We start from the raw sequence: 11,561 nt of genomic DNA, 5'->3' as shown, positions 1-11,561 counted from the left end.
AAAACTATCCCCCTCAGAAACACCACCCTATGCTGACGACAGACGCCCTATATCAGCAGAATCCCTGGTCATTGCCGTTTGGGGCGCTCTGCACTTGGCCTGCTCCTCCGATCAGGATGCCTTTGGTTGCTGGTGGCAGAAACCTGACTCCCCTGTGACCTTTCCCAAGGAAAGGCAGCTCTAGGCTGATCAGCTTGGCCACTCAGTGGCACGGAGGGGCTGCTGTCTCACCTCATGCTTTGCCAGCTCAGTGAGTCTCCACGTGGTTGTGAGGTGGCTGACGAGGTGCTGGGTGTCACCTGCAGACACAACTGTCAGCACAAGGGAAGAAGCCATTTTGCCTCTGTGTGTTTTTATCAACAAAGAAACCTTTCCCAGCATTTCCTCAATAGCCATCCCCTCACATCTTATTGGAGAGGCTTGGGTCACATGCGCTGTGCTCAGCCAGTCACTGGCTAGAGGAGTCATTGGCCTAACTCATCAGAATCTACCCCTGAGACACAGGGGGCGGGCAGGAACTCAGGAACAAAACTGGACTCTGTTGGCAAGGAAAAAGGGTAGCCATTGGGTATGGGACCCATGGGGTCTGCGGCCCATATTCCCTTGCTTGATTTCATAAAAAGCTTTCATAAAAAAGCCACTTCTAATCTATTGTGACCAAACTTTCAGATGTTGCCGTACCCTGCCAGAGCCTGAGTCGGCCTGAGGTCCTTCTGGGAGGAGAAGGCTACTTTCCAGAAAGTAGATTCCTGCTTGAAGTCCCTGGGTGGTGTAAATGGCTAACGTGCTTGGCTGCTAACCGAAAAGTTGGAGGTTCAAGTCCACCCAGAGACACCTTGAAAGAAAGACTTGGTGACCTACTTCTGAAAAATCAGCCTCTGAAAACCCCATGGAACACAGTTCTACTCAGCATATATGGAGTCACCATGAGTCTGTATCAATTTGATGGCAATTGGTTAAGACTCCTGCTCAGAGGAACTAGAAGAGGTGTCCCCTCTCAGGACAGTCCATTGAGTGTTGCCCCAGGCCATCCTCACCAGGCGGTCTAGGAGGTGGTACAGTCTAGCGTGGACAGGTCAGGAGTGGGTGGAGTAGGTGAGGGCCAGTGTCCTGTCCAGAAAGAGCACAGACCAGGCACTCCCTCTCTGGCCCTGGGAGCCAGTTCTGTGTCTGGCTGCATGTCTGGCCACCACCTCCCTATGTGCACTGCTGTGTCTGCTGGAAGGACACTAATGTGACCGTGCCTAAACTGCCATGTGGACCAAGACTCCGCACTTCACCAAGCACGGCTCACAGAGTAGCTCAATGAACCCTCACACCAGCTCCGATGCTGAGGTAAGCTGCCCAAAGCCCCATAGTGGGTAAGTGGGGAAGCCAGATTCAAACCCAGGGGCTAGCTACTCACACTGTATCCCATGCCCATTCAGACAAAAGTTCTTTTTTTAATTGAATATAATTCACATACCACAAAATCCACCATTTTAAAGTGTAAAATCCAGTGGTTTTTAGTATATACACAAGGTTATGCAACCATCACCGCAACAAATTTTAGAACGAGTTCATTACTCCGAGAAGAAAGCCGGCACCCCTTAGCGGTCACCCCCTGCTCCCCTCCCCACAGCCCCAGGCAACCACTAATCTACTTCCTGTTTCTATAGATACGCCAATCCTGGACATTTCATATACTCAGAGAGCCATACGATACGAGGCCTTTCATGTCTGGCTTCTTTCACTCAACATAATGTTTTCAGCAATCATCCATGTGGTGGCATATGTCAGTACTTCGTTCCCGTTTATGGCTGAATAATACCCACCGAGGGACAGACTACATTCTGTTTATCCATGAATCAGTTGATGAACATTGGGCCACTATGAATCCTGCTCCTATGAAGATTCGTGTACAGGTTTTTGTGGGGACGTATGTTTTCAGTTCTCTCGGGTAGATACTCAGGAATGAGATTGCTGGGTGGAAGTGTGTGCACACTTAAGAGACGAGCACATGGGATTGGAGTGTTTTGAGCACTTTGCGGGGAGTCAGGAGGCTGGAGCTGTGGTCCAACTGTTCTCTCAGATAACTGGAGGACCTTGGGTAATGGCCTTCTCTGGGTGGATCTCAGTGACCCAGGGGCTGAGTGACAAGCCCAGCCCTGAGTGAGTACCCCGCATGCCTCAGTCCTCCCTGGGGAAGGAGCAAGTTTTGTTTAACCCCTGCGTGGGGAGAGATGGTGGTGTCCCCCGCAGAGGGGCAGAGAAGGCGCTCAAGGGACAGAGGGGCAGGCCCTGCGTTGGCTCTCTGACCGGGGCCCTTTGCCCAAGAGAGGGGCCTCTGCTTCAGAGAGCGGGATCCCTGTCCCTCCTGCAATTCTGGGCACCGTGTTTTCATTTGCACTTGAGCGTCTACACTGCCTTACTCTGGTGTCCACTTAGGCTTAGAAGTAAAACTTCCCTGATTCCTCAAAATAAACGTACCAATCTCCATCAGAAATTTGGTTTCCACAACCAAACCAAACCCGTTGCCGCCGAGTCGATTCCAACTCTGAGCGACCCTGTAGGACAGGGTAGAACTGCCTCATAGGGTTTCCAAGGAGTGGCTGGTGGATTCGAACTGCCGAGCGCCGAGCTTTTGGTTAGCAGCTAAGCTCTTATCCACTGCGCCACTGGGGTTCCTGTGTTTACTAAATAGCTAATAAATATTTACTACAAACTCACTGCTGCGTGAAATTGAAGACTGCAGCCTCTGCCTGCCTTCTTGGCTGTGAGGCATGGCGGAGGGGAGGGAGAGACAGGCTGGGGAGGAGAGAGGAAGGTCTGGCTGTCTCCTTCACAGGCTGACTGTGGTCCTCTGGAAGGTGTTTTCAGTAATGTAATCAGATGTGGCCGGTGCCTTTGATCTGAGCTTGATAATTTTATTCAGAACGTCTGCTCTTACAAGGCTTCGTTTCACTTGCGATTTCAAACCAGCTCGTGTGGATTATGCGTGGAAAGCTTACAAAATTTTCCACTGAGATGATTTTTGAATTAACTGAAAACATAGCAGTGTCATAATTTTGGAATTGTAAATTTTCTACTCCCCTTCTTGGCCTTGTAAGTCCCTCACTGGGTCTTTTTAAACCTGAAATTTGCCATAGGCAGAGTCCTCGAAGAAAGGGATATACCCTTGATATCTCAAAAAAAATTAATGGAAAATCACTAAATCCTTTCAAATGCTACATTGGAATGTAGTAGCAGTCTCTCCCCATGTCCAGTGAGAATTTAATAACAGCAAAATCTTAATGTTTAATATTGAAATCTTTATCCAGGAGACCCAAAACATGTTTTGCAAGAGACAGCTTGGCCCTTCCCAAGCCTGCTGTCAAGGCATCTTGGCTCTAACCTGGAGCTGGGGTCATTGGAGAGATGACTTAATGCCCCGACTTTTACCCAAACCCAAATCTGGGGCCCCAGGGAAGGTCAGAGCCACAAGGGCAAAAAGCATGGGTGTGGCAGGGCTGTTCTGGGAACTCCTCAAGGGCTGGTTCCCATTTGCCTTCAGAAAACTTCGGAGCCCCAAAGTCTCTAACTGGGCCATGTTGTTACTGCTGTTAGCGGCCATTGAGTCGCCCTGACTCATGGCAATGCCGTGCAACCTGGAACAAAACGCTGTCCAGTCCTGTACCATCCCCATGATTGGTTGTGGATCGAACCATTGTGATTCACAAAGTTTTCCTTGGCTGCTTTTCAGAAGGGGACCACCAGGCCTTTCTTCTTTGTCTTAATCTGGAAGCTCCACTCAAGCCTGTTCAACATCATAGCAACATGCAGGTCAACACCGATGGAGGGAATCAAACCCAGGTCTCCAGCGTGGAAGGCGAGCCTTCTACCACTGAACCACCACGGCCTCAATTGGGCCAGAGGTCTCACTTACGTGGAGGGGGCTCTGGATGATCAAGGAAAAGTCTCAGGTTAGGGCTTGTGCTGGTGAGCACGAAGAGCAAACCAAAGGGTAAGAGGACCAGAGGGCCAGAGACCTCAAAGTTCAGGCCCAGGAGAAAGTCCCTCCTTTTCTCCATCGACACAATTATAGAGGGTGAGCAGGCCTTTGGATCCACTAGATTTCCGTAGTGGACACCATTGGTGCCCATATTAGTTAGTGTTTGTTATGTAACAGATGACTCCAAAACTAGTGACTTAAATAAACAATCGTTTATTGGCCCTTGAGCCTGTGAGTTGATGATTTGGACTGAGTTCAGCTGGTTGGTTTTACTGGTCTCATCGGGCTCACTCATGTGACTGAGCTGAGGCTGGATGATCTAAGATGGTGTGATGGCTAATGGTACATGTCATCTTGGCTAGGCTATGATTCTCGGTAGTTTGGCAGATGCTAGACCAGGTGCTCTTGCATAACGTAATCACCCTCCATTTTGTGATCTGATGTGAGCAGCCAGTCAGTTGAAAGAGTTTCCTTGGGGGTGTGGCCTGGCTTCAGTATATAAATGGATGTTCTGGCAAGACTTGCTTTCTCTCGACCCTGCACTCTTCTCATTGCCTGACCTCTGGTTCTTGGGCTATAAGCCTGCAGCAGTCTCCATCCTGTTGCCTGATCTGCAGAGCTTGGATTCACCAGCCCTTGCAACCCTGTGAGCCAGCAGAGGCCTCCAGCCTATCACCTGACCTGCAGATTTAGAATTCATCAGCCCCTGCAACCCCGTTAGTCAGCAGAGGCCTCCAGCCTGCCATCTGACCTGCAGATTTTGGATTCATCAGCCCCTGCAACCCTGTGAACCAGCAGAGGCTTCCAACCTACCACTGGACCCACAGATTTGGGACTTGCCAGCCCCTACAATTGTGTGATCCATTTCCTTGAAGTAAATCTCTCGCTATATATATTTACATATATGTTTCACTGGCTTTGCTCCTCTAGAGATCCCAGACTAAGACAGGTGGCCTCATTCACATTTCTGGCAGTTGAAGGCTGTTGGCTGGAAGGCCTTGGCTTCCTTCCATGTGGCCCTTCCAGAAGTCAGCTCTGGCTCACACCTGTGGTCTCAGGGCTCCTAGTGCAACAAAACAGAGTAAGCCCCAGTGCACAAGCACTTTTCAAGCCTCTGCTTACATCTCATTTGCTAATGTCTCATTGGTCAAAGCAAGTCACATGGCCAAGCCTGGATTTAAGGGGTGGGGAATAGACTTCTCTTGATGGAAGGAGCAGTAGTCACAGGCAAAGGGCATAGACTCAGGGATGGGGGGCCATTTTGCAGTCTACCACAGAGCCCCCCAGACCACCTTTATGAAACTGTGTCCCCATTCTCCAGTTGCTGTACATGTTGGCTGCAAACAGCTCCCAAGGGCCTCCTTCTCTGGAGAAGGCTCTTGGCTGAGGGGAAGACATCTTGTACCAGCTTACATTCCCTGCTGCCCAGGGTGACTCCCAGCCAGTGGCTGACTGATATGCGGGTACAAAGGTCTGGGTCCCTTGCTTCAAGGGGGGCAGCTCCGTGGTGTGATTTATGCTCCTGAGCCTTTGGGCCTCAGGCCAGGGTAGACTCTACCTGAGCCCACGTCCTTGCTTGCTCAGCTCTTTCCCTTTCCTGTCCTGCTTCTCACTCCCTCGTGGGTTACTTAAGGGAGAGCAAACCTCAACAAACCACATACCCCCAAACCCATACTCAGGCTCTGCTTCCCAGAAACCCCACTGTGGAGACTGTGTTTTCCAAAGATGGCCACAGTGATACTTCCTATCCCACACGCCTTTCTACAATGTGGTCTTGACATTCCTCCCACTGAGAGTTGGGCACAATGTCCTTTCACCTTGAATCTAGGTGTGTTAGTGACTTGCTTGTAACCAATAAAGAATATAGCAAAAGTGACGCTGTGGGACTTCTGGTGGTAGGTATAAAAGGTGAGACCTTTTCTGCTTTATTGGCTGGAATATCTGCTCATGAAGCCTTCAGGCACCATATGAGCGGCCTGACTGCCCTGAGATCACCACATTGTGAGGAAGGTCAACCTAGCCCATGTGGCCAGATGGCTGGCCAGCCCCACATTGTTCCAGTTTCAGCCATTGCCTGACACAAATGAAGGAGAGAACCTGCTCAGCTAAACCCCCAGAAACCCTGAGAGAGAATAAAAAGATTGTTGCTGTTTTAAGCCACTTAGTTTTGGTCTTAGTTGATATGCAGTAATAGTAACAGGGGAGCCTTGGTGGCATGGTGGTTAAGAGCTCAGCTGCTAACCAAAAGCTCAGCAGTTCGAATCCACCAGCCACCCCTTGAAAACCCTATGAGGCAGTTCTGCTCTGACCTATCGGGTCACTATGAGTCCAAGTCAACTCGACGGTGATGGGTTGGGTTTGGTTTTGGTTGAATAGTAACTGGGACACTGACCCGAGACAATGTCCATCTCCCTGTTGCCACCAGGGGCACAAACAAGAAGGGCTAATTGAGGACTTGGAACACTGTGTCCAAACCGCTGGTCCTCCGTTATCACTCTGTGCCCTGATTAACTTTGCGACTGTCTGTCTGTCCTGTTAGCTCCTTTTCTCTTTGAAGCCCCAGAGCCTCTCCAAGTGCCTGGCTCACAGCAGCATCAAATGTTAGCTAAAACCCCTACACATCTGTGGGATTCCACATCTGTGGCTAGGCCTTCCTTGTTCTCTAGCAAGCCATTCTGCCCCTCTAACCTCTCTCCCACCAGAGACTCCAGGTGGGAAACTTCTAGAACAGGTGCCTATGTGGTTGCTGAGTGGAAGGGACAGTGGTGGTGTTGGTTAAAGGTCTCTCTCTGTTGGAAATCCTGGAGGATGCCCATCTCCAAAGGAGCAGCCATTTGTCTGGGTTCTGCACAGACTGCTTCCTGCACCTCCGTCCTGTTGAGCCAGGCCCTCAGTCCTGGGGAGTGCGTCTCTGCAGAAGGAGCTGGAGTTTTCAAGGACTCAGAGGGTGGGGGAAAGGCTAGGAAAGATGTGGCCCCTGAGATCAGAGCCCTTGGGGTTAAGATGCAGTTTAGGGGTTTTGGCGTCCGTTCCAGCCCCCGAGGCATGCCTACTTTTCAGCCTTTGCTTTACAGCTCGGTTTGGGGACAGGTGGTAGGGGAGGGAGCTGTGTTTCACTACCCAGAAAGCTGAGAATGATAGGTGGTGGGGAATGGTGGGGAGATGGCATGGGGGACTAGTGGGAGGGAATGGTTGAGGGAGATGTGGGGTAGATGGTTGTGGTGAGGAATAGTGGGACAGAATGGAAGGGGATGGCAGGGGGATGGTAAATGGTGGTGAGAGGTGGTGGGAGGGGTAGTGAGTAGCAGGGGATGGTTTGGGGAAAGTCCCAGCACTTTTGAGATGACCCCAAGTGCAATGCATACAGCTAAACAATGCTCCTGGATTTTGCCTAATTTCAAAAGGTGCCAGAATTGTATGTTCAGGTGTCATATTTTTTAGGGCAAGTGTCAGAGGCTATGTCGCATTTTGGGAGCTTCAGGCCCTTTGATAATCCAGTGAAAGCCGGACACTTATGCGGGAACAAACACCCAACACCACACAATTTTGAGCCACTGTGAGCAGGTTTGTGGCCACACTTCTTCACAGTCCATCCCGGGGCTCCGGAGGCTTTGGTGGAGTGAACATGAAGAGGAGAGAGGGGAGGAAGATGTCTTTGAGGTGGGTCACCAGCACAGCACTGCTGGGGCTCGCAGAAGGGGCCCTCCCTCTCCCGCCAGGCTGGGCAGTTTATCGGGGTTTACAAATGGAACAGGCCTGGGGTGGACCCCATTCCTCAACCATCTGGTGGACATTCGCAAATGAATGAATGGATGAGTGAATGAAGACTTCAACGATACGCAAGTGGATGTTAATTTGGGGCCAATTCTAGGGCAAAACAATCTTACTTGTCATTAAAGATGGAAAGAAAAAAAAATGAACTCAAGGCTGTGGACAAACAGTAGATTTTTTTTCCTTAATTCTATTCTAACTTTTGTTTTCTTTTTGGAAGCATCTCTAAAAATCTAAATTAGGGTGGGAATCAAGAGATATGCCATCTATTGGCCTCAAAGTATGAAAGGAAAAGCCAAATCCCATTTCCTAATCGCCCTGGAAGTCTCTGACAAGCCCGAGCCTGTCGAAATTGCCTTCCCTGAAAGCACAGGGCCCCAGGGGGCTGAGGAGACGTGTCGGCCTCTCTGGGGATGCCCTGGAAGTGGCTGCTCGGAAGGGTCTGCGTTCCGGCGCCCTGGTGGTGCAATTTCTGCATTCGGACTTGCAGAATGAGGTGCCCCATCAGAGGAGCAAAATCCCCAAACCAAAGTTAGAGCGCCCAATTTTGGTTCCCTAACCATCTGCAGGGAAAGTTTTTGGTTTGCCACACACTCAAAAAGAAACAGCAAGGGGGGAAAGGCCGTTTCCTGTGACCCAGCCCAGACTTCATCCAAGGCCGGCAACACCCAGGGGCCTTAGGGGTGGCCAGGATCTTCCCAGGGTCCTCTCCTGTGAGCCCCGCCTTGACTCTTGAAACAGGCTGGTACCTATTATTACCCACCTCCCACCCCCCCAAACACACACACACACACACACACAAACCGGTTGCCACCAAGTTGATTTCCAACTCACAGCAAACCCAACATATGGCAGAGTAGAATTGCACTTCATAGAGTTCTTATGGCTATGACCTTTTGGAAGCAGATTGCCAGGCCTTCCTTCCGAGGTGCCTCTGGGTGGGTTGAAACCGCCAAAGTTTTGGTTGGTAATTGACTGCTTAACCATTTACACTACCCAGGAACTCCTTTATTATCCCCCAACAGAGGGGAAATATGTCACCCAAGAGGTACAGGGAAGTGCCCAAGGTACCTGGGCGCTGGGCACAGGGCCAGAAGGGAGCTCAGCTGGACGTCTCTCTAGTCCTTGGGTCCCTTTGAATTATATCCTCAAGGCTCCTTATGGCTGCTTTTCGTCCCCAGCTTTGGAAGTACAATATAGCTGGTATTTAGCAAACTCTTGTTAACCCAATGACACAGTGTTGTTTACTTAGCCTGCTAATCCAAAAGAGAATTGTTATTTACTTAAAGAAACCCGAAAGATCTTCGTTTCAGTATCAGCTTGTAAGCAGTGTTAGATGTCCACTGTGAGATGAGCTTATGTTGGGTCCCTGTTGAAAAATTGTTGAAAAAAATTCAAACTTAGTAATTATGACAAATCACCTACCCTGCGATCAATAGCAGAAGTCAGCAAGAGAGGAAATTCTTGGTCCCAGCAATGGATTAGCCACAGAGGGGTACCTAGAACCTGAATTTGTGATTTAGGTGAAAGTTTATGGCCCAAGTTAATTTCTCATTCAAAAATTTATACACATATTGCTTTGTGACGTAGGCTGCAATCCCCACAATGTGACAGCATGCTCCCCCTTTCCACCCTGGGTTCCCTGTGTCCATCCACCAAGTTCTTGTCGCTTCCTGCCTTCTCATTCTACTTTTGGACAGGAGCTGCCCATTTGGTCTTTTTTTTTTTTTTTTTTTATCATTGCTACCCAAACAGAGAGTCCCCAAGGAGTGGTGCAAACTGTTAATATGTTTGGCTGCTAACAGAAAGGTTGGAAGTTCAAGTCCACCCAGAGGTGCCTCAAAAGAAAGGCCTGCTGATCTATTTCTGAAAACCCAGCCACTGGGAATGCTATGGAGCACAGTTCTGCTCTGACGCACGGGGGTTGCGATAAGTCAGAGTCAATGCGACAGCATATGGTAACTGGTTTACCCAGGACAGAGACCAGAGGAGGTCTGGCAATGATGGGGCTGATTAGCTCCACTCAGGCCTCCGAACTGGAAACTCCAGGCCCCATTCAAGGTGGGAAAAGCCCCCTCCTCTTCCTCACGAGTGGCTTCCACAGAGCCAGTTCCACAAAGGATGGAGCCCATCATACCTGGCCCTAGCATGCCCCAGAGTTCAGGAGTTCTAGTTGTAGCTGACTTTATGAATTATAGCTCAGATGGTTCCAGTGAATAACGAGATACAAGTACAACTGGGCTGCCCCAAATGCAACTTGGGTGGAAATAAGGAAGTCAGAGTGGATTATTGTTGCTATCCCAAAGGACAATCAATCGCATGGGTCTTGAATGGGTTCTTGATTAGCCCAGGATTGGTGGTCACCAGGCCTGAAGGTTTTTTGTGCCCATACTCAGAGGGTCACCAAAGACCTCCAGTCTTCAACAGCCCTCCAAATCCACCTTGAATAAACCTATTAAATAAAGGCGCCATGATCGTTATGATAATGTGGGTTCAAGACAAGTCCCTTGGACTCTCTTCCAATCAGATGGTCCCATCAAAAGCCCCCCTCGTGTGGAAATTCGGGAGCCAGCCCCAGCTCTGAGCCCAACCAACCCTGGTCAGGGTCCTGTGCTGGGAACCGTGTACCCATGAAGTTTGACGAAGTGAAACTGTGAGCCTCTGGCGTGGGGCAGATGGTCCATTCATTGACTCATTTACTTATTCACTCGTTCATTCACTGGCTGCTCTTCTCCGCCCAGGACAACTTCCTCCTATGTCAGGCCTCTAGCAGTCCTGGTGTGGGGTTTCGAGGGACCTGGAAAAAGAGAGAAATGGCCAAGCAGACCAAAGCATTCTGTGAATGAAGTGGGGTGAAAGGAGGGAGTAGGGGTTTCTGTCCAGGAGGGCACACACAGTTTGAATCCCATCATCATTTATATTTTGAATATAGCAAACTTTGTTAATTCTGACTCTACTACATTTCTTTTTTTCTTTTTTAAGGTCATTGTTACTTGCCATCAAATTGATTCAGGCTCATGGTGACCCCACATGTGCAGAGTAAAAAGGTTTTTAAAACTGTGACTTTTCAGAAGCAGATCACCAGGCCTATCTTCCTAGGTGCCTCTGAGTAAGTTTGAACTGCCAGCCTTTCCGTTCATTAGTAGTCCAGCGCTAAACCGTCTGTGCTACCCAGGGACTCCTTAGGCTCTACTAACTTTGAGTATTTCACCCTGGGGTCAGTGGAACTTTCCTATACACACAAAAAAAACCGTGTTGGCAGATGTAATAAAAAGAACTTTTAAACCATGATGCTTTTATGCAATGTGTACAAATTATAGGTAAGTTGTATCTCCATTAGTACGGCGCTTCCAAACCTCTTTACCACCACCCACAGCGAGAGAGACGTTTTACCTCAAGACACACAAACATATTTATGTATACCCACACGTAACTGAAAGAAAAGTTTCATAAAACTATGTTGCTGTTGTTAGTTGCCATCGAGTCAGCTCTGATTTCTGGTGACCTTATGTATAACCGAATGAAACGTTGCCTGGCCCTGTGCCATCTTTATGATTGTTGGTAGGCTTGAGGCCATTGTTGGGGCTACTGCGCCAATCTCGTAGAGGGTTTCCCTCACGTTTTCACTGACCCTCCACTTTACCAACCACAACGGGCCTTTCCTGATGATGTGTCCAAAGTAAGCAAGCTCAAGTCTTGCTGTCATCGCTTCTAAAGAGCACCCTGGTAGTATTTCTTCTAAGATTGATCTGCAAACTACTGTTGTTGTCGTTAGGTGCCATCGAGTTGGCTCTGACTCACAGTGACCCTATGTACAACA

Source organism: Elephas maximus, chromosome 10 (assembly GCF_024166365.1).
Source record: "Elephas maximus indicus isolate mEleMax1 chromosome 10, mEleMax1 primary haplotype, whole genome shotgun sequence".
NCBI classification, from domain to species: Eukaryota; Metazoa; Chordata; class Mammalia; order Proboscidea; family Elephantidae; genus Elephas; species Elephas maximus.
This window is presented reverse-complemented; position numbering follows the sequence as displayed.